The 22,712-nt window shown below is 41.1% G+C and overlaps 1 long non-coding RNA gene across 1 annotated transcript in view; it reads left to right on the top strand.

The window, feature by feature from the left end:
* The first annotated feature begins 18,467 nt into the window (after positions 1 to 18,467).
* The window catches only part of LOC116652411, a 65,027-nt gene continuing 60,782 nt past the window's right edge, over positions 18,468 to 22,712 (top strand). Inside the window, exon 1 of the long non-coding RNA XR_004306774.1 lies at positions 18,468 to 18,573. This is a non-coding gene — a long non-coding RNA (uncharacterized LOC116652411). The remainder of the gene's footprint in view (positions 18,574 to 22,712) is intronic.

Genomic DNA, 22,712 nt, shown 5'->3' with positions numbered 1-22,712 from the left:
AATCCAGACTAAGTTAGCAGAATTCATGTAGAAAAACTGAGCCATGTTAAACAAAAGGTTGGGACTAGGTTACCTAAATCATCCCTTCTGGCCTTTGACGCTATGATTCTTACCGTGTGTTTACATAAATCCTGACACGATGAATTCTTGAACTCTGCTGTGTCTTTGTGGTGTAATTACTAGTAATTGCAAAAATACACTGTAATAAATTTGGGAAGTGAAAGTTTGTCTCCGTGCCTAAGAATGTAGAACATTTCTTCACATTAGCTGCAGTATGACTTAAAAATGAGGCAGTTAACCTGCTTTAGACCATTAGTGGATAATCTGTTCTGGAAATAAAATTCATTCTAATTTAATTTAATTTTGGAAGTGGAATAAGAAAAATCCCATTGAGGTCACAAATGAAGGAGCTCCTAGGGGTTTAACACCATTGGACAGACCTCTCCTGGGTTAACTCCTGTTAATTTCCTCAAGTGTCCCCATCTAGACAAGTTTGTGGTTATGATGCTCCCGCTTGTTTGTTTCAGAGTCTCCACACTGAAGCTAATGTTTTTTTCAACCCTTTTTGGTGACGATAGCTGTCCTTTATCTCTAAGAGGGTTGTTATATTAAATGCAGAATACATTAAATTGGGTGCCTATCACTTTGGATGAAATCTGTTACTTCAGGGCTTAACATCTCATCTTGACTTATGATTAGGAGGATGAACACTGCTAGGATGTTGTCTTCATTCTCCAGGAATGCTAAAAAGGTAAATACAGTGTCTTATTGAACATAGCTTAGACCACACACGTTGTTGATTTTGCTGTACGTGTGTATTATATATATATACACATATATCATATATTTATTTAGGAAAAGAAATTATTAGGGGGTGCCCTTATCAAATAAGAGACAGTAGCATGAGACTGTTAATGTACTAAAGGGCACATGACCAAATTGCCTACACCAGGTATGTCTACCCTGTGGGCTGCATGCGGCCTGGCACAGCTAGTAACGCAGCCCCTTGAGATTGTAAACTTATAGCATTATTATGTGACTTTTAGTGATATTTTTCATGAGTTGATTGTGTGTAGTTTAAGTGTGGATGCTGATGTGTTTTTGGTGTTTTTTTTTTTTATTCTTGACCAAAACAGTTTAATGCAAAGACACCATCTGTGGCTCAGGAAATGCACAAATCACAGATCTACAGGTGCTGAGAGAGTACTGAACATCACTGCGTGTGTACCTTGACTATTTGTACTGTTCTCTGGGTACCTGTCAGTGGTTGTGGGTGGAATCAGAGGTTAGGTGGACTTTTTCTTGGACTCGTTAAAGTGTTCTTATGTAGAAATCTGATTTAGCAAACTTGAGTATGAATGGGATGCTCCTGGTTCTGTTTGGCAATGGATACTTACATATTGATAGTGGTGATGGTGTTGTGGTCATCATTTTTATTTTTATGATCTACTGCAGTCTCCACTGAAGTCCACACCAGGTACTGAACAAGTCTCTGCAACCACCGGCTTTAAGCCAAAGGGTGGGTGTGGTTTTCATCTTTATTTGAAGATTTGAGAGGAGAAGTGCTTGCACCACTAAATCGCTAAGGCTGTCATAAATCTCTCTTTCCCAATAGCCAGGGCAGATGTACAGTGGGAAAGGAAAACAAATGAAAACAAGAGTGAAGGGATTTGCCCACCATCACAAAGCATTTCTTGGCACAGCTAAGCCAGATTCCTTAAGCCTTAACCTGCTATCTGGTACACTGGGCAGTTCCTTCCCTCACACCCATCCCTTCATGAAGATGTTATTGTAAAACAAAACCATTTTAAAACTTTGATTCAAATACTTCCTTTCTGCAAGCACCTTGTGATGAATCAGGATAGTAAGCTTTTATTTCCCTAAATCTGCATGTTCTGACAATTACACTATGAAAGAGAATAGCTTAGGACAAATAGTTGCAGTTATTTCTGTTCTTGGCCATTTAGCATCTCTGACCACCAGAGTGGTGAACTCTTTAATGCTGCTTCAGCCACTGAATATTCTCTGCTCTTCACACCTGTGTTCATAGCTTGCTGAACCTTCTTTGAAGGCATGATTGAGTTAAATCATGTGTAAATTCTACCTGACACAGTATCTGTTTCAAGGTTGTGAAGTATACACTTGACAAAATCATTGAGTCATTAGCTGGTGCTCGGGAAGAGGAAGTATCTCAATCAAAGCTTACAAGCATTTTGTCTTATGTTAGGTTTTTTGACAAGACCCCAAGGGGCTGACTTTTGTCTTGGTAGTGTCAGATACATCACACGGTACTCAGAAGTTAAGATGAAAAAATCACTCCTAAAGAAAAGGTTATTAGAAATTGTCGATGTGATGTGGTCTGTGGAATTGGAGGCATTTAGCATAAGGTAAGGAGTGTATAGCTTTGGGGAAGTAGACCTTGGTCAATGTAGACTGACCATATACCTTAGAAATAGACTGTTGTCTCTTTCATCAGTAATTTGCAGGAGTGACCAGCCTTCAGTCCTGTAGTGAGGGAAAGTGTATTTCTTAGGAGCATATTATACATATTTCTACTCTTACTTTATAAATCATATAAAGCTGTTTGATAGCCTGCTTTGAACATCTAAATAACAACAGGGGACAATAGTTCCCTGGTGATTCTACTATGAAACCAGCAACCCCTCTTTGAAATTGAACATATTTAGAAAAGAATCATTTGTGAAGATGTAGTCAGAGTGTTTGCCAGCAAACCGCTGTTTCTGGGTGTAGGGTTTTTCAGGTCAGGACCTATATTTCAGTGTACTGTACAGTGCTGAGCCCTCTAGCGATGTTTAGCAAAGAAAGAAATGCAGCGCAGACACTTTGTAGCAGTCAGCCAATTCATCTCTGGTATAATGGCCTTGAGGCTACTCGGGATGTATTGGGAATGACTTGTCCCTCTTAAAGAGAAGCGAAAACCTACCCTTCTCTTGTGCCTGAAAGCACCTGGGTAGCTATTTCTGTTAAATGCACTGCTGTCTCTTACTCTCTCAGAGCAATACCACCCTTCTTTTTGGGCAGATACAGTAAGTAATCCTCAACTGGTCTTATCTGGGAGCACTTTCCTACCTCTTTTTCTTTCATATGGTGCACAACCAATTAAAGTGTGACTGCTATAGATCAGTATGTGCAAGTATCAGTGTTATCATACAGCGGAGTCTGTACATGCTGCTGCTTATAGACTGATTTGTTTGCGATGGAGATAAATGAAGGTTGAAAAAGGGGAAATGATAGGCTGGGGAATGCTGATGAGAGATGATTTAAAACAAAACAAAAACCTGCATTGACATTTCTTACATGTGGCTTTCTGTTGAGGTTGCAGATTTGGAAGCTTCACTGCTCATAATATTGGATTCTTCTGTCAAAAAAAGGGCAAGAAGATTTATCTTAAAGGGCCTGCCTTGTGTATATGCCTCCAGGAATCTAAGGTCGATAATCTGTGCTACCTAGGTGTAGAGTACAGCACTTATCACAGTAGGGTCTGGTCTCTGAATGGGTTTAGAGCTTCTCTGTTTATTAGTATCTCTGTCAGTAAAATCTGTCTTCTCAGTGGCACGTTTCAACGTAGTTACTGAGGATTTCGGTTATGTTCCAGGGATGCTGTTGATGTGAGACACCTCTGTGCACCTGTCCACTTAGAAGGCTGATCTTATATTGGTCTTAACTTCAGGAAGTGGCTGTTGCTAATAATTTATTGGGTGCTGACAGCCTGTTCTTTTCTGTCCCAAATACCTCCTCCCAACCAAGATTGCGTACTGAGTAAGGCAGACAGTGCCCTATAAATCATGATCAAATACAGCCACGCTGCAGTGATTCAATATGTGATTCATTTAAGATGGGAGGGGAGGAGGAGAGATGGGAGAAGGTGGGATAAAAGCACTTTCCTGAAGAATGCTAAGTGTAGATCACAGATTATTTTCAATTAGATTTGCTGGCATGCAGCTTCTGCATGCAGGCAGGAACTGGTAGTCATGTGAACTGTCAGCTTTATTCACGGGAGCAATGCTTAGATGTCCTTCTCGGGAGCTACTTAAAAAGCAGTTCTGTTTATCTGTAAAGGGAAAAAAGTTATAGATGTTGCTCTGCTTTTCAGCCCTTAGGTTACATCTATTTTCACCAAGTTCTTGCTAAGCATTTGTTCTTGAATCAAAAGATACTTTCGATTGATGAAAGCAATTAAACAATTTGGAGATAGCAGTCTGTGTTAGGTCTGTCTTCAAGGATTTTGGTGTCTCAGAAATTCTACACTGAGAGGTTTCTGATGTGTGTCAAAGAATTCAAACTCAGATTCTGGGGCAGGGTGTGTGTATGTGTAATGACACAGGAAAGGAAGTCTGTCTTTCAGTTTTGCTGTCTGAAGAGCTGTTCAGAAGGCTCTGCAGCTTTTGTCAGACTTGCTTTCTTGTGTGAATGACTTAAAAGTTCAAAGGGACTGTTACACAGACCTACATGTGAGATACTGCTCTCCCTCAGGGGGATCAACCATCAGCCTTTGTGGATGGTGGCTGAGTTACTCTGGCCAGTACAGAAGTCAGTGGGACTGCTGTGAACATAACAGCATAACAGAGGGAATGCAAGGTTTGTGGGTTAGCTCCAAGTTGTGTCTGGGGAAGATTAAAACTCTGAAGTATCCAATTCTGGATAGACCTGGAAACAAGGTGCAAATTTATCAAAGACCAGGGCTGTTCTCCTATGGCAAGTGCTGTTTTTCTAGAGGGCGGGCTTCCTTTGCACTTTGTGCTGGCATAGGCACTGGAGGTCAGGTTTGTTAAAGCCTCTACGGGACTCAGGAGTCTGTGGATAACATACGGTAGCCTGGTTAAAACTGGACTGCTGTGCAAGATAGTGACACATTAATCTCCTGCCTGGGCCTGAGTGCCAGTTCTCTCTGTCATTACCAGGCAGTGAGGCAGTGCATTCCTGCATCTCCATGGATATGGCTGAGCTCCCTTTCTAGACTCAGGATTTTGGGTCTAGGAACGACTCTTTGCTTTTTGACCATGTGGGCGCCTTGCAGGTAATCTGTTTATGTGCTTGGCTGGACAGATGGAGCTCTGCTGGCTGGATAGGTTCTGTGAAGGAATCTGCATCCATGCTTCTGTTTGGATCATGCATGAGCTTTTGAAATGGATCTTTTTACCACTGCACTTCAGTTAACATCACAGAGTGGTCCTGGATTGCATCTGGATGACACTGGGCCACAAGCCGTGCAAATAATACATTCCAAATGCTGAAGAACACTCTGCTCATAGGTTAGGCTTTGGGCTAGGATAGAACTTAATGATAGAACTTAATACTGCTTCTCTGTAGATTCTTTTGTATTATTCCACAGTATTTGCAGAAATGTTAGCCTTACATGATTTGTACAGATGGCTCTTGGATGTGATATACCCTAATGCCTGGGGTACTTTTCAAGATACATTATATTTTCAAATGTATTCCAAACCATCATCATCTCTCACAGGCTGTGAGAAGCCTTCACAAAACCAGAAAGCAAGAAGTTGGAAAAAAACCCCAAAATTTCCAAATTCTGCTTTGTTAAATCAGGGCATGGGCTTGAATTACTTGGAGATGCTGAATTTGCCTCTCCTCTCTCCTGCACCATGCTTGGTATTTTATACCAGCGCACATGTGGCATTTCTCAGATTACCAACCCCCAGCTGAAGCATGTGCCCGTGGGCTTGCAGAGTTGCGCTGAATTTCAGCTGATAACAAGGAAGTGGTGTAGAAAAATTATGCCCTAGGGGACACAAGACACCATGTAAACAGGACAATGTGTCAACCCTTTACCTTGATCCCAGGTCTCTGCACCACCTGGGGCTGATAGGTTCATTTCTCCTCAAGAGGGCAGCAAGGCTTTAGGGAGGGTGCCTGCGCTGTGAACCTGCAGCCCTTGAGGAGAACTAGGGTGGTTTTAGCAAGAGGCTTTCGCAAATAGATGAAGGTCCAGCTAACACATCACAGATCTATGTCAGAGTCATCTCTATCTTCATAACAGGGATTTTACCAAGCTTCTCTGCAGCAGTCTGTGCAAAAGATGTTGGCCATCTGCTCAGCTGGAAGGACCAGAACCCCTAGTATGATGATGTCCCAAGATTTTCAACATGGGGGAGGGCTCCTTTAAATCGAAGGCACCAAGAAGAACTAAGAAATGAGTAGTTTTCATCTGTGAGTCACTGGCCCACATCAGATTGGTTTCCTCTCCCATTTCCCAAAACTTCCTGCTAATGATTTCTAACAACGAATCATATGCTGCAGCATACCAGTGAAAAGTTAGTTGCTGTCTATATCATTAACCCAGACATGCAGTGTGTATCAACATATCCCAAACTTTAATTAGACACCTTGTCAATTCCCAGTACTCAATATGTTAATATATATTTATTCTCACTAGGCTTGGAACTTATGGTTTAATAGGGATTTATTAGAAGCGACATGGTGGTCTGACAGAAAATGCAAGTTAAACTGGTGAAGGTTTTATATAAACGCACACTCACGCGTTTATCTGTGCAAGGCTCTCATTCAGGTATTCATCCTGTTCTGCACAAGCCAATATCATTATCTTTTCTAGTGAACTGGAGAAAGGAATGCATTGTTTTTCTTAGTCAAAGTGTATTTAGAATAAATAAATAATTGGAGTGCTGCTGGTTCTATGCCTGAAGGCAATGACCATTAGAAAACCAGGTGATCTGTTTGTAGTTAGTGTTCTGGAGGTACACTTCATGCACCAGTTTTTGTCCTTTGAAGACCCGCTCAGGCATGGAAAGATGGCCCAGCCCATCCATAACCCCAAGAGCATGGGGCACCTTGTGTTTTAGAATGCTGCTGGTGTTAGTACTACTTAACTGACTAAGTCATGAGTAGCCCTGGACACCTTAGTGCAGTCAGGTCCCTGCATGGACATGAGGTGGGGCATGTTTGTAAGCACATCAAGCTCTTATGCACGACTGTTTCTTTCTCCTGGTGTGGATATGCCCTGTAGTACTCTCTGTGAAGCAGATAGTAGGCAGTTCAAGTCGGACCATTCCTGTTGCTTTTACCAGCCCTTCCCTCATATGCTTTGCATGTGGGAACATGAGGAGAGATGATTGGGGGTGGGAGAAGGGGTGGCTCAGTGTAAAACGCTACTAAAACATGTCCCATACAATAGAAATGCTTCATCTAGACAAGGAGTGGGGAGGAGGGAGCTAGCTATATCGCTGCTAATAAACTAAACAATGCAGAGGAACGTTTCTGGGCTGGGAGCATGACTGCCCGCCCTGGTGAACTGTTAGAACAGTCCCTGGTGAGGTTTTGGCATGCACCAACCAGTGTTGCCCCAGGTAGTTTTCGAGTACGATTTGGCAGCAGACAAGTTCTTGGGACCATCCTCCGTTGGCTGTTTGCATGCAGCCTCCCTGTTTTGAAGGTTAAGAGTGTTTACTGACAAAGACTTGGGCTGCTCTGTGCCAGCTGGCCTCCGTGCCTAGGAATGTTCCCAAGCACACTTAATTTACTTGTGTAGATATAACCTGATGTTAAGAGTTATCATCTCTCCCTGAACCTCACCTTACTGTGCTGAACTCATACTGTGCTGCTTGTACGCATGCGTTTTTCAGCGACGCCTTCTGCTGCATAGGGCATTAAGCCTCATATTGCACATGTATGAAATCCAGGTAAGGTGTCTTCATTGGAAAGCAGCTGGCATCAACTTTGTTCCAGATACGCTTCTACTGTGAGGGATCACCTCTTCCTTCATGGTAATTCCTTTCAGTTTGTCAGCAGTTTAGGTTGCCATGCCACTTTTAGTTATTTACTTCACGTTGAATTTACTTTGGCACTGTTGTTTGGTAATGGAGGAATCCCAACCCAAATGAATTAAATAGGAAATTCTCTCTGATTCTGTAGGGATAGGATATAGTGAAGTTGCCTATATCCATCAGCTCTCTGTATTACTGGTTATTTTAAATTTTGGTAGTGTTTCTTGTATGCTTTCTACTTATTTTCTTCCTGTGTTTCTCAGCCTCCTTAGTCTCATTGTATTATTTCTGTTCATTTTTTGTTGTTGTTGTGCACTGTTTTATTCTTCTATGCATTTCCAATCCATTTTATTATGTAAAAAGTCTTCCGCATATTCAGGATGTAGTAGCTGAAAATGGTTTTTGCAGCTGTCATTTAGGTCAGCACAGATGACCAAAAACAACAGGTCTATTGGAAAAACGTAAGTTTTGCATGACAGGTTTTCCTCTTGGATTGATAACCTTGAGCCGCATGGTTGGGTGTCAAGATGCGCATGATTTCTTCATTAGTAATCTGGAAGAGAATACAATGTATTTTCATATTGGCATATGGCTTATCTTCGGAAACCAGGAAGATCAGTACACGCTTCAGTAATACAATGTTAAATGTGGGAGGAAGCTGTAAATATATAGCTAATACAGTCACCAAATTTTTGTGATGTGAGAGCAATGGTGTATATCCTTTATTAGGTGTCCACGCTTGTGTGTATCCACGCTTCTTTGCTGGAGATCTCTGTCTCTAAGCCAAGTCAAGCTGGGTAATTTGGTTCATTATACTTCAATTTTATTTTCTTTTTTGTAATGTGCATAATGGTTCACATGCAGATAGTGCTGTGCATTGCCACTTCCTAAAAATGCAGAGAGAGCTGTAATAAAGAACACCTAGACTAAAGGCTATTAACTTTTGTATTTTTAGCTCAGAATACAGCAGTTGCTGTTTGAGACAGTACTGGTATCTGTCATACACTTCCTACAAATAATTCTGGCTTTAGTACTTAGTGTCATTATTTCATCACATGTGTTTATACTCAGTCACTTGAATGCTTGCTGTGACTCTCTTCTCATGTGTACTTCAGGCAGGCTTATTTCAAGAAATCTGCATTGTTTTACCCTGGGGGTTTCTTCAAGGCTGTGCTGAGTTGTATCCATTGAAGCTTTTGGCTCTAAATACTAGAGAAAAGAAAAACAAAAGTTTTATAGACATGCATCAAAAAGCAGAGGTTAGTGAACTCCACCTTATTAAAACTAAGCTGGTACAGAGCATGATAGCAAACACCGTGGATGCAGAGCTACCACCTTCTCAATCCCATAGTCCAGATATGTTGGAGCAGTCATATTCCTGTATCCTCCTTCTTGATCTATTTTGTCTAGTTAGAAAATAATCACATAGATTTTTATTCACAGAAGAACAGCTCTAAAAGATGCAGGTGACTGATGGGTAAATTAATTTGGAGTGATTCTGAAATAGATAAGGAAGCAAGTAGTCCCCCAATGTCTTTAATGCTGTTTTTTCTGTTCATGACAGACCACTTAATTTAAAGGCAAAGCTGCTTTTTCACTGGGTGCTGAACATCTGCTTATGTTATTAGAAACTCGGGGGAATGGTTTCATTTGGATCCAAAATGACAGTAGTTCAGAACAGATCCGTTACCCTTTTATCTCCCACATCTTCTTAAGAAGCACATTTTATTCTCCTTTGGACCACCAGCTCCATGACCCAGTTAGCCACTGCTTTTAGAAGAAAAGGCCTGAAGGAAAGTTCTGTGGCTTAATGAAATAGTAAGAAAGCAAATACTAAAATCTTAATGAAAGAATGAAAATGAAAGTATGAAGTAATCAATACTTCATGATCTCTGAATTCTTTTCTCTTGCCCTGCAGAAAGCACATGTTCTGCAGTAGTTGAACTGATCCTACAGAAACTACTGGCAAATCTTTTACTCAGTGTAGCGGTGCAGGATCAGGGATTTGGAAGGAATGCAGGAAAAGGAGTGGATAGGTCCTACTCATACAGAAATCCAGCCTTCTGCTGTCGTCGTGGGTTCTGCACCATAAAATCATAAGCTTTTCAAACCTCCATCACTGATTGTTGGAGTTCTCTGTCCAAACAGCTCCCCAGGCTGTTCTAGTGACTCATCTTCTAATCTTCTTGCCCAAATTCTTTCATGGCTATAGATTCTGCTTTGTTCTCAAGCCAGTATTCTCCTTTACTTTGAATGAATCTTCTCTCTGCTGCGCGCTGCTCTGACATACATGGTGATGGCAGCCACAACAGCCAAGCTGTTTTAGTGTTCTGCCATGGAACAGTGCTCTCATCATACTAGGAACTTCACCCTGCCCCAGGTATCCTACACATTACAAGGACCAGAAAACGACTTCAGGTAAGGCCAATGTTAGTTTTGTTTTGGACATCGCCTCCAACAAACTACTCGTGTCAGAAAGTGAGAAGTGAACTATAGTGTCCTACCAGTAAAAAAGCAGTCCCATTGACAGCAGACTTCTTTAGATGATGTTTGTGTCCAGCACTAAAATTTCTGGGGAAACTCTTCAGTCCAGGCATTGTGAAGCACGTTGCTGCTACATGTGAGTGCATCTCCCAGCTAGCAAGAAGGATGATGATGAGTCACACAACTGGCGTGGGGCTTGGGGTCTGATTTGAGTGGGATCTGTGAGTGGATGGATTATTTCTGTGGTTTCTGTATTTCAGTGCGTTCAGTTTTTCATCACTGATGTCAACCATTTTCTGTGTTTTCAAGATAATTGTGAATCCTTTATGAATTTTGTAAAGTCTTCAAGGCGAAGTCTGCTGGTTTCTGTGGCCAAAATCACTGAACGCTGAAGAATCATGACAGGCGAAGGTTTCTTAGAGAACTGTAGTGTAAATAATTGTCACTAGATGAGCACTTTCGAAGGAGCCATTTTCAAATGACTGTGTAGTTTTGCTAGCTTAGTAGCACTGCACCTAGTCAGGCTCAGTGCGAATCAAACTCTCTCAACCTCAGTATGTTTGAGCTAAGCCTCTACTGACGGAAATTTTCATGGAACACATTTAATTTAATTTTCTACATTTAAAGCTGTATTTCTTGCAGATGAAGTGAGTGTGCTTGTTCATTGTGAAGATGACAATACAGCCAATGAATTGCATATGCCTGAGAAAACTCTAAACACACCAACCCAACGTGGAATATAAATCTAAATGTCTTGCACATGCTATGCAAATTCAGGAGTCTTCAATAGGGCCCTGTTTCACCAAGGAGCTGATTCCAGAAAAGTCTGAAAAAGTAGTGGAATAACTTTAACATTATTAACCCACATAAAGACTCCTGAATATAGTACAAAATCACTCATGTTGATATTGGCTCCCCCCCGGAAAGAAAAAGAGATCAAAGTTTTTTTTTCCCCTGAAAATATTAGCCTTGAGTTTGTTTTTAGATCTTTAATGTAAAATTGCATTTGCTTTCTGTGTTTTCAAGACTGAGGCACTATTGTTGCTCCAGTTCAGTGGGCCTTTTATAATCAGTTCATATACTCACGTTTATTTAGCTACTTCTGAATGGCAGGGAGATGATTTTCCCTACAGAAACGGAGGGTCTTTTTAAGCATATCTCTAAGAATTGCACCTTTACAATGATTCACGGACTTACTTTATAAGGTTAGAACCTCATAAAATATTTGGATGTAATTTAATTGGTAAATAACACTGAGTTGAAATGATTTTGTCTGTTTTCTCTTCCAACATATTGCATTTTTATTGCATTGTAATATTGGATTGTTCAGATAAACAAGAAGAAGATACTTATTTCAACCATCACAGAACTAAACCTGTTCAAGAAAAAAACCAACAAAAAAACAATTGCATATTGTCTTATAATGTTAAAATTTCAAAACGCTGCCTGAGTATTCCTTTCAAAACAGAATGAATTATGCTGTGTCTTGATAGGATATATATTTTAACATCTGCAGAATAAAAGTCACTAAGTAACCTCCTGCAGCATCTCTTGAGTTCCTGCTTTGGATCTTGCTTCACCAGCGGCCACGCTGACTCTGGGATTCTGTACAGCCTTGAGAGATGTACTGTAGCTGACTGATGTACTACAACGTAGTACATTGTTAACTTCATAGACAGGCCCTTAACATGAGGCAAAGGGATGTGAAAAGTTCTTGGTTGTTGTTTTTAACTTTAAGTTTTTAAGCTCTACTTTCTACCTTCTCTACCTGCCAGGACTGACCTTTATCATAAAATGCTGGCAAAATGAGGATGCACATTAGAAGTGGCCTGGACCCCAGGTGAGAGCACGCTTTTGTTCACCCCAAGAAACACATAAGTTATACTGGCTCCCCATGGACTTACGAAACAGCTAGAAAAACACTGGCCAGTCTATTTTCCATGTGGCTTGAGAACTGAGGGAAAACAGCTCTGTCCAACCTTTGCCTGTTTGTTCCTACCTAGAAGAATGAAAATAGCTAATTTGGAGGCAATGACACATCACGGTTCTTTCTTTCCTTCAAAATTAAGACCATCTCCTGAAACCATGATGTTAGGGGGAAGGACTTGCCTGATCAAGGAATCTGGCACAAAATGAGTTCCTTACACTAGGATGTTAATTGCTGTTGAAAATATTTATGAATGGATTTCTTTAATGAAGTGGTTTGTTGGTCCTAAGTAACTGCTTTATCTCATCAAGTCCACAGTGCAGGAAATCTACTGTGAAGGTTTGGTCCCAGCAAAGTATGCTTGGCTTGAAGAAAAGAATCACACTTTGGAAAAAAAGAATAATGGAATATTAAGTTAGTAATGTCTTTTGCAGCTTATTTGTAGTTTGACGTTTTGACTCTGTGAAATGATTTTAGAATTTAAATTCTGGGGCTGAATTTGTGCCTTTGCTTGGATAGTTTTTTAAAGTATTTCTTCTGCTTGTTTCTTACAGAGAAGAATAAGATTACAATAGATGGCTTACATTTAACTGCCAAAAGTCTGACTGCTGGGACAAGGATATTCTGGCAAGTGTGTGTACAGCATTAAGACTGACTAGCTTCCTTGATTCTCCAGGAAAACACAGCTTACCTCTCCCAGGTCTTCCATCCAGGAAAGCAATTATGTTTGTATTACCTTGACTTTTACAGGCCTATTCGTATGCTTGAGAGTGAGATAAATGCTCATCTGCTTGGCTGGATTGGAGTCATACAGCTGTGTCTTTTAAGATGGACACAGGAACTTGGAGCTCAGCAGAACCCAACAACATGCATTGCCCTCTGTGCTGTGTTAACAATCCATGCCAGTGGTTGGCCAGCTAGTTAAGGAGGATCCTGAAGGAAACTAGGATACGGGTCGAACACTCACTGTAGTACTGGGTTGCAGGGGAACAGACCTTATTGAGCCCATAGCAGGAGAGCCATACCCTCTGAGATGGTGCTGCTGAGTTTCACCATGAAACTGTTTCCTCTCACAGATTTCCCTAAATTTCTGCATGCTTGAGCTGACTGGATGAAATACCTACAGTGTGAAAGGGAAGCTGATCTCCAGAGGAATAGAATTGTTTGCAAAGGGTCAGGAATGGTGGAGCTGAACACTGAACGGAAGTCTCTTGAAACCATGCCAGTGCTTCAGCCACAAGGCCACTGTTCCTTCATAGCATGTTTTCCTTTGACTGTAGCAGCTTTTGCAGCTGGCTGGCTTTGTAGAACAGACCCAAAGCTCACTGAAGTCAGCAGGAGTCTACTTACTGATTTCCAGTGGACTTTGGGTCCAGCTCCATTAGATGTTTTTTTTTCTTATACTCAGAAAGTTCTGTCCTTTAATACTCCATTTACCTGTCCCAGCTTATGTATTAAGGAGGCTGCTTGAGTTTTGAGTTGTTTATTTTACCTTGTAAGGGCTCCTGGCAACTGTTTGGAAACAGTGATATAGAAAACAATGTTATTGCTCCCATCTCCTCACTGGAAATTTCTGCTCCCTCAGAGCGCAGCTACATAAACAGCTGATTTGGCATTTAGCACAAGGAAGGAGCGGAAACGCCTGGCAGGGTGGTGGGAATGAGTTATTGGAGGTGATAGGGGCAGGGCCACATGCTCCGAGCAGAGCTAGTGCCTGGTGGAAGAAGCTGTGCTGGATCCTGAATCCCTGGCTCATATGGCAGCAGTCTCTTTGAAGGGATGGGAACTATCAGAAGTAGGTGGGGAGGAACCTCTTCAAGTGCTAATAAAATGCTAAAATTAGTGTGATCGCTGATAACCCACTTAGTACTTAACAGCTGCATGTGAAGATTTCCTTTAGTTCCTTGGGGTTGCTACTTCTTGATTTAAACTTGATTTAAGCTAATATACATGGGCTAGAAATGTTCTCATAACAGGTCCTCTGCTCATTTGCAGATAGTACTGAGGACTCCCGGAGTCTGGATTCATCCCAGTTTTCTTTTGATCCTTAGATAACTGCTTATCTTAAGTCGTTCTGTGGCTGTGGGATCCCTGTATAATTGGTGGAGAAAAACAGTCACTTCTGTAAAACAGCACAGAATTCAGATGGGATGAAAGCACTTACCGTTTTTGTGGTCTTGTAGTCCCTTTCACTATTGGGGTTGTTCAGTGCAGGTTAATTCCTAATTTAAGCAGTTTGAAGTGCCTTGAAGTTAGATGAGATGGATCCATGGGCTGGTGAGCAGTGGTTTCTTGCGGACCTCACTAAACTTTCGCAGAGCTTCTGAAATACAGATATGTTGTTTAATAAGGAAATGAGAAACCTGTGGGAAAACAAAGAATATCAATAATCACAAGTACTTACATCTGGCAGTAAAGTTTTTGGGGAAAAAAAATAAAAATCAGTACAGCAGCTTGTTGCCTTTGAAACTTATTGCTGTTAAAATGGTCAACATGAAGTTTCTATTTTTAAAACAGCAGTTGAAAGAAATGCCCAAGATTAATAAGAAACTAAATTGAAACCATGTTAGTTCATAGGTAATGCAGTTGAACACTGAGTTAATGGGGAAGTATTTGTGGGAAGAGCTGTGTGTGCACTCAGGTTTGTAGCGCTGCTTGTTTGGTTTTTATTTTGTCTTTCTTAGAAAGCAGAAGGGGGTAGAAATACCAGCCTGTTAAATGCTTTGCTTTCTTTTTTAGACTGCTGTTCAGTCCAGTTTATTAGGCTTTCTGAAAGAACACACTGTGATGAGTTATGACATCGTTTACCACCCCAATACGTGGGGAATTGCTAATGTAAACCATTCTATAGCAGAACTGGGCAAAAGACCTGCCCAACAAAAACCTCTAGGACAAATGAGAAGACATAGCAGTTATGTGAAAACTGATGGAGTGGAGATATGAGCTCCGTGTCATTTACCTGGCAGGGAGAAGCCGCCTGACCCAGGTGTCCAAGATAGCTCTGTCTGTCTCTGTTGCCATCAGAGCTGATGCTGTTTAGAACAGGCACCTCTCCTTCATCTGGCCAAGTAAAATAGTAGTTACAGATGGATTTCTCTTTCCAAGATAACCACGGCTTTGTGGTTATCTAAATATTATATCTTAATAATATCTTAATAATATCTTAATAACTGTAATTACTAGCCCAGAGGATGGGATGGATTCATGTACTTGCTATTAGATGGAAAAAAATGAACTTGAGCAGTGGAATAGGGTGTTGGTAGGTTGGACCCTGGAGAATAGCTTTGGTTTCCTTGGCACTTTGACCATTCGCACCATGTAAGTTCTGGCTCACTGACTGAGTTCGGATGATTCATGCCAGCTGCAAGAGCTGTCTCGTATGGTTTTTATTTTCTCTCAGATTATTATTATTATTATTTTTTAAGTCTAAAAGGAACTGACTGTGTGGTAATAATAGCAAAATGAGCACTGAAGGACCTTATTTGCAGCCTGAAGGAGAATATGCAGGTAGTTGTTTGCTTTGTGGATTGTTAGCAGAAGAAGTGAACTTTACCAGCCTGCACTGCATGGAGCTGTGTATGGAATAACCCGCAGTGAATAAACTGCACAGAGCAACGAATGTATATTTACATATGGGAGACGTCTGTAAAATATTGTAGTCATAAATGTAGTTATGTTCATTTATATGTGCATTATTTCACTATGCTAATACTTGAATGCAGGGTTTGTATTTCACTGCGAGTTTGGTTCAAAATGTATCTTTATGGCGGTGAATTAATGTGTGGTGTTTAGGCCTCACCAACAGCATACTGGAGATGGCAGACTACTTGCCAATAGCTGTGGTTTGTACTAGTTAAGTGCCCCAAGTTACTCATTATGACCCTAAAATCAAGTAGAGATGGTTTCTGCCTTGCCATGTGGTCATCATGGTGTAAGGCATGGGCACAGAGAAGCAGACTTGCCCATGCAGTAAGGTGACGGACATGAGAAAACCAAGAATTGATGAGGCAGAAGGACAGGATAAAGCCAGGGCAATCTCTGCTGTGTGATGCGTTGAGGCAGTGCTCAAGCAACTCTAGCAGTGACCTCAGCTTCCTTCCATGCCATAGTGACCTCTAGAAGTGCTTTACAAAACTAGGTTTCTGGCTTACTGTTCTCAAAATGTTTGATTTTCAGCTGGATGTTGCATTTGTCATAGAAGTTTTAAGTCTTATGTTTGTGCTTGCGATTTATGTTATGTGAACACTATTGTTTAGGTAATGTAGCCAGTGATGGGGGGGAGGAGGTACAGTCAGTGATCAAAGAACACTGAGGAAGGCCTCAGTTACCTGGGGAGGGATCTGATAGTCTTTAACAACAGAACATTATAAATTTCCAGCTTACTGTTAGCATTGTTCTGCTTTTGTATATAAGCAAGTTATGTATGTTGAAAGGCTTCAATGAATTAAGCCCTGCAAAAAGCCCAGGTGAACAACAGGAAGACAGGTATGAATCATAGAGTCATAGGATCACCAAGGTTGGAAAAGACCCAAAAGATCATCCAGTCCAACCGTTCACTTATCACCAATAGCTCCCACTAAACCATGTCCCTCAACACAACATCCAGTCATTCCTTGAACACCCCCAGGGTCAGTGACTCCACCACCTCCCTGGGCAGTGCATTCCAGTTCCTGACCACCCTTTCTGAGAAGTAATACTCCCTAATGTCCCGCTTGAATCTCCCCTGCTGCAGCTTGAAACCATTCCCTCTAGTCCTACCACTAATGACATAAGAGGCTGACCCCCAGCTCATTACAACATCCCTTCATGTAGTTATAGAGAGCAATAAGGTCCCCCCTGAGCCTCCTCCAGGCTGAAACTGATGGTAGCATTCCTAATTAAATCTTAGTCTGTGTGTGTGTGTCCCCCGAGTTGTTTGATATTAAAGGGCAAACAAACAAAAACGCTCACAATTTTGAACATATTAACTCCCATTTTTTTTTTTTCCTCATTGGCTCGCTTATTTTCACAGATGCTGAGCTGTTTTCTTGAGCACTTTGGTGTCCCAGAGTCATCTGTATGTTACGTGCAGTTGGTGGCATTGATCGGAAAGTAGAACTTGGTTGAAATAAAATATTAAGTTTCTAAATGAGTTTTCAAACCCCATCAGCAGTCAGGCAGCAGTTTGGCACTCATGGTGAAGTGGGTTTTCTGAGAAGTTCTGCTTTGGAAGCATCAAAATGTTTTGATTATGAAATGTGAAAGTGTGACACCTGATAGTAGTGATTCTATATTATCACAGCGTATAATAATACTGAGTTATGTATATCAGTGTACACACATGGTATTTATTAACATTTTTTTAATGTAATATATGTATGAGTTGAAACAATGAAATACAGCAATGCTGTGAGAGTAAAAATATATGAGTCAAGATTAACTCAGGCAAAATCAGCTGAAGTCAGTTTCGGTAAAACAATTTGGTACTGAAAAAAAAGGTGTTTATTATGTAAAGCTAATGCACCAAGCTGCTCCTAGCTTTCAACTGAGTTTCATTACTGTAAGTGAAACCAGTGATGCCCAACAATTTCCATTGTAGTAGCCTCTAATGTTGTTAAACTTTTACCATGCATGTTGAAATTATACATGCTGAGGTCTGCTTCAGGCTGAGTTATTTGGAAATGATCAGCAGAAACTGTTTGGTATTTCTGAGCATAAGGAAGAATACATTATTTTCCTTACAGAAAATACGTTACAGCTGTTTCAGAGGAGAGCCTTAGGGAGAAAGGCTCTGGGATGGTCTCACTCCCTTGTGAGTGTCCACCTTGATGTAGCCAAGGTGTGAGCTTGTTTGATGCCTCAACTGATGTGTTCTGTGTTGGAGCTCAGCTATACTCTGTTGGCCCAAGGAAAGTTGGGTGGAAGCAGGGACTGGGTTCTGCTGTGCCCCTCCAGCCACTTGTGGAGGAAGAGCTGCCCAGAGCCATATCACAAGGATCAGTCCTGGGGCGGGCAGGTCACTTTGTCTGGCTTTGTCTGGAGCCTTGTGCAGTGCCATCAGCAAGAAAAGCACCCTCTGAAAGGCTGTGTATGTCCATCTCAGGAGCAGCGGGCACAACTGCCTCCTGAAGGCAGAGTGCTCTGAGCTCTCATTCCTCTATAGCATTGCTTGCAGCCTTGGGGCTCACCTTCTCTCTCCCTTTGGGCCGTATGTTGTCCCTGTGGCCTGTCACTTCAGCACTGGCTCTGGATGTGGAATGCAGCCTGGCTGTCCAGAGGAGGCAACTAATTACAGCTTTAATTTTATTGTGTTTAGCAGGAGACAGAGCTCCAGCCTCCGCTAACTATGGATCTGAAGACAGGCAAGAGAGCAGATAAGAGGCGATGACAGAGCACATGGGCCTGTGGCATGCTGCCCATCAGGTGAGTAAAGCCCACTATTGATGAGCCGTGTGAAAGGGCAACTATTGCTGGAACAGTGTGTAGAGGTAGGTACAGGGGTATGTCTGCATACACGTACAGGCATTACACATGGAAAAACTTCTGTTTCTATGTGTTGCTCAAAGAATTGATTTAAAAAAAAACAACAAAAGAAGGAGTAGGAAAGGTGTGCTTTATATTACGCTGGTAGACAAACCTCCTTATGTAATACATGGTTCATTTCCTCTGGGAACTTCTCAAATAAGTTGCAAATATGTAAGCAGTGAAACTTAAAACCAACTGGCACCTAAATAGTGTCTTGTGATGCCTGCAGTTTGGTAACAAGGAAAAAAAATGTGCTTTGAGGCAACAGAAGTGAGCTATTATTATACAGTAAGAAAGCAAAAGCGAGAGTGTTCTCTTAGCTGTAGATATTGTAAAATGTTTTTGTTTTGAAAATGGCAACCTGTAAGTTACATCTTAAATCTTGCAAGTTACAACCCCTTTGCTTTAAAATATGAACAGCTGATTTATATCAGCTGGAGATCTGTTTTTGCGTTGTCCGTCTTTTATGCAGAATTCTTAGATTTCATTACATTAGAAATTGCTGCGGTAGATTTTACCATAAATATTCAGGTTTAGTGGTGCATTATTCCTGCAGTGATTTCATTTGTTTCAGAGCTTTAACAGTGCTCAGGAGGCTGGATTCCTCTGGAAGAAGGAAAAGCTGATCGATTTTGAAATATGGTTAGTGGGAATGTTACCGCAACCTGCTTTGCAGCATGGCAGTGAACTTAATTGCTGTACTGTCAGCTCTGTTCCTCGTTCCGCACACAATATATTGGTTGGTGATAGTGCTGGGCCTTGTACAGCACCTCTTGAAATTGATAGGAGCCTTTCCTCTGACTTCATCAGGTATTGGGTGTTTAGGGATCTTGAAGTAGATCAAATAGCAGCTATTGATGTAGTCTGGCCTTCTTCCAGCTTTAGTTATTGCCCGTGGTGCTTATGCAATCTGTTTGGTGTATAATTTTCTCTCATTTCATAAAAGAAAGAGAGTGACTCAGAGCCATGCTATGCCATTTGGTATTTTTGTTGGTATATTGTCACTTACCTCTTTTCCACTAAGATAAATCCAGCAGCCGTCAGTCTACTGACCTTTTCTGTAAGTGCTGACATTGCTGAAGGCCGGTGTTACATTTATATGATTGAAAAAAAAAAATGATTAGGAAATTTCAAAGTGATTTCCGTGCTCTTTTTAAATGCTCATGTTTCAAAATTGGGGTAGATATTTGGCGCTATTGGAATAAGAAACACAAAGTATTTGTCCACATCTCAACAATATGCTGAAGGCTTCAGTGGAAAGATCCTGTCTTGGTGCTGAGGGAATATCAGAAATGGAGCTGGTTGATATAGTTTCAATTTAAGGCAGTGTTGGTCCTTCTCATTTAAATTTCAGACAAAGGAAAATAGAATAAAGACCATAACTTCAGACAGTGTTTCAAGTAAAGAGTTTGCAGGTCTCTGCACTCTGTTAAGAGCTGAGGAGCAGGCACACAGTCTGTCAGGAGCCTACCAGCATTGCAGGCACATGAATTTACTGTTGTAGATGCTGTGTGTGTTTTCTGCAGTACTGACTTGAAGTAGGACAACTGACATCCCGAGTTTGGTAGTTCTCCTCCCAGTAGGAGTTTACTCACGGCTTCATTTCCACCAGCAGTTTGTTCAATTCTCTGCTTTTTTTCCTCTAGTTGTTTGAATGAAACAGGTGTTTCACAGTGAGACTGAGTGCTTACAGCTCTAATCTCTCTCACAAATGAGTCTTTTGTACTGTCTGGTGGATTAATAGGGGGGTGAGGTGCTTAAAAAAATAAACAGTGAGTGCAAACAGTAGGAAGGAAGGGGGAAGGAGTAAAGCTGCATGTGGTTGATTGAGTGAGGTGATGTCATTTATTTAGCAGAAGTGATACAGGAGTCAAGAGATGCTGTAAGAGGTAGGGCTCCTTTGAAGGAAACAGTGCAGCATACCTCCAAGTGTTAGTATACCACCAAGAGTGAGGCAAACCACAGCCCGTCTGTTAGATCCCAACAAGAAAAGTTCATTGGTTTTGAAGCCTTGGAGCTCAGGTGCAGTGAAAGGAAATAGGGGCTCATTGTTAAGGGAGGGATCAGCACTCCCTTTTGTTCCTTCCCCTGCTCCCTCGTCCTTTGGCACTACAGTAATAATATCTTGTCACTCCTAATACGTGTTGGCATAGATCACGCACACTGATGGATGTTCAGTCAATGAATGTACTAAAATGGTTTGTTTCTGTTGATGTATGCCTTTGTAGGCTTCTCTAACAGGAATGTAAATAAATGAACCCTTCACCAGTGATTTCTTTCACTGTAGCTCAGTTTAACCCCTGAGTGCATCCTTACTAAGAGGGAGGCAGAAAGTTTACTTTCTTATATTACTTCTGCCTTAGTCTTTTTGTTTAGTTTCAGTTACTTCATTTTACTGTCTGAGTGTTCAGGCAACTTTCTACCTGAAAAGACAAGTTGCTTTTAAAAGTCAGCATTCAGTAAAATGAGGTTGAGAAGTTAAGGTGTGCAGTCAAGAAAGCTAAGGGCCTAATGTCTGCTGAGAGTACTGAAAAGATTTCTCATGTCCTCACTGGGCAACGTAGGAGTGAAGACAAGCTTTTCAAATTCACTTATTTTAAGCTTTGTGGGAAACCTGGTTTGTATGGGTTTGTGAATTGTGGAACTGGAATGTGTTTCTTTTTTCATTGGTGTGTGAACACTGCAGTGGTACTTGTCTTCAAGCCACTGAAACACCAGAGCGTCTTCAGAAAATATCCAGAACAAATTATTTCTCATTAAAGATTAACCATAAACAGCTTTTATGGAGAAGGTAAGTGCTGATGTATTTATTCACAAGAGGTTTTTTTTTCCCCTCCTCAAATGTATTGAGAGTTTTGAGATTTGCATAGCTTGCAGAGCTCTGTTCTGGACTTCAAAGTGTTCATAGCTGCTTATACTTAACCTACAACACTGGAAATACCATCTTCTGTAATCATGCATTTAAAGAATGGTTTAGTAACTGTCGGTCAAACCTCTATTTTTTGAAGTCTGCTCTTAAATTTAAGAAGTCTGTTTTTCAGAGAAATTTGTACACCAGCAGTAACATGCTTCTGGTGAAGACAGAAATGGAAGGCAAAAGGGCTGATGCTGTCAGCGTTATTTCAATTGTGTTTGGATAAATTGCAGAACTGATTATGGCTTTCCTCCCATCAGGCAAATCAATCACAGAATAGGGTATTTTTGCATAGCAGAGACTGAGAACTGTTGGAATATCATATGCTTGTGCAGAAATGCTCAGTAAGTACAGAGCACTGTTATGATCAGTGTAACCTTATAACAAGTTTTTATGTTGGGACAATATATGGTCCTTTCATTTTATGTATGGAACAAAGGTGATTAGAAACAGCCTTCCTTCTCTTCGTTGTCTTGTGAACAGAAGGTGCGAATGCCAGACATTGCGAAGAGACCAAAAGTTGTCAGAATTCATGTCTTCATAATATCTTATTTCTAAATCTCATCTGCTCTGTTGTTCTAAATGCAGTCATACTCACCAAAGGAGAAGATACTTATAAAACATGCTGTTTAGCGTATTTTTTAGCCTACGTGCTTGGTGCCCTGCTAATTATGTTCTATCTAGAAGCTGCATTTCAGAATGGAGAACTTTGTGCTGCCATCATCTTGTGTATACTTGTGGTGGCGAGATGGACTTGGCTATGAGGACACTGGAACAGAGCATACAGTATCTCCATATGATTAATTACTTACGGTTGCAGTATAGTAACATGCAGCACCAGATGTGAGAAAGAAGAGGGAGAAGTGCAAAAGAGAACTTCAGTTGACCGCGATGAATATCTGAAAGTGAACAGAGGGCTTTTTAAATGCCTTTAAAGAAAGCCTAATGCTCTGCTTCTCTAAGCAGCAGGCTGCTGCTGATGGAAAAGTCACAGGCATACCTGCAGCGATTTGGGAAGCTCTTGTTTCAAAAGGTCTTTATGGCAGCTAAGAAATGTTTTCTGTTTCTGCCAACTTGGTGTGTACAAGTTACATCTCTTCTTTGCGTTTTGTTTTAGGGACAG

The sequence above is a fragment of the Coturnix japonica genome, chromosome 3 (assembly GCF_001577835.2).
Source record: "Coturnix japonica isolate 7356 chromosome 3, Coturnix japonica 2.1, whole genome shotgun sequence".
Lineage (NCBI taxonomy): Eukaryota > Metazoa > Chordata > Aves > Galliformes > Phasianidae > Coturnix > Coturnix japonica.
This window is presented reverse-complemented; position numbering and strand designations above follow the sequence as displayed.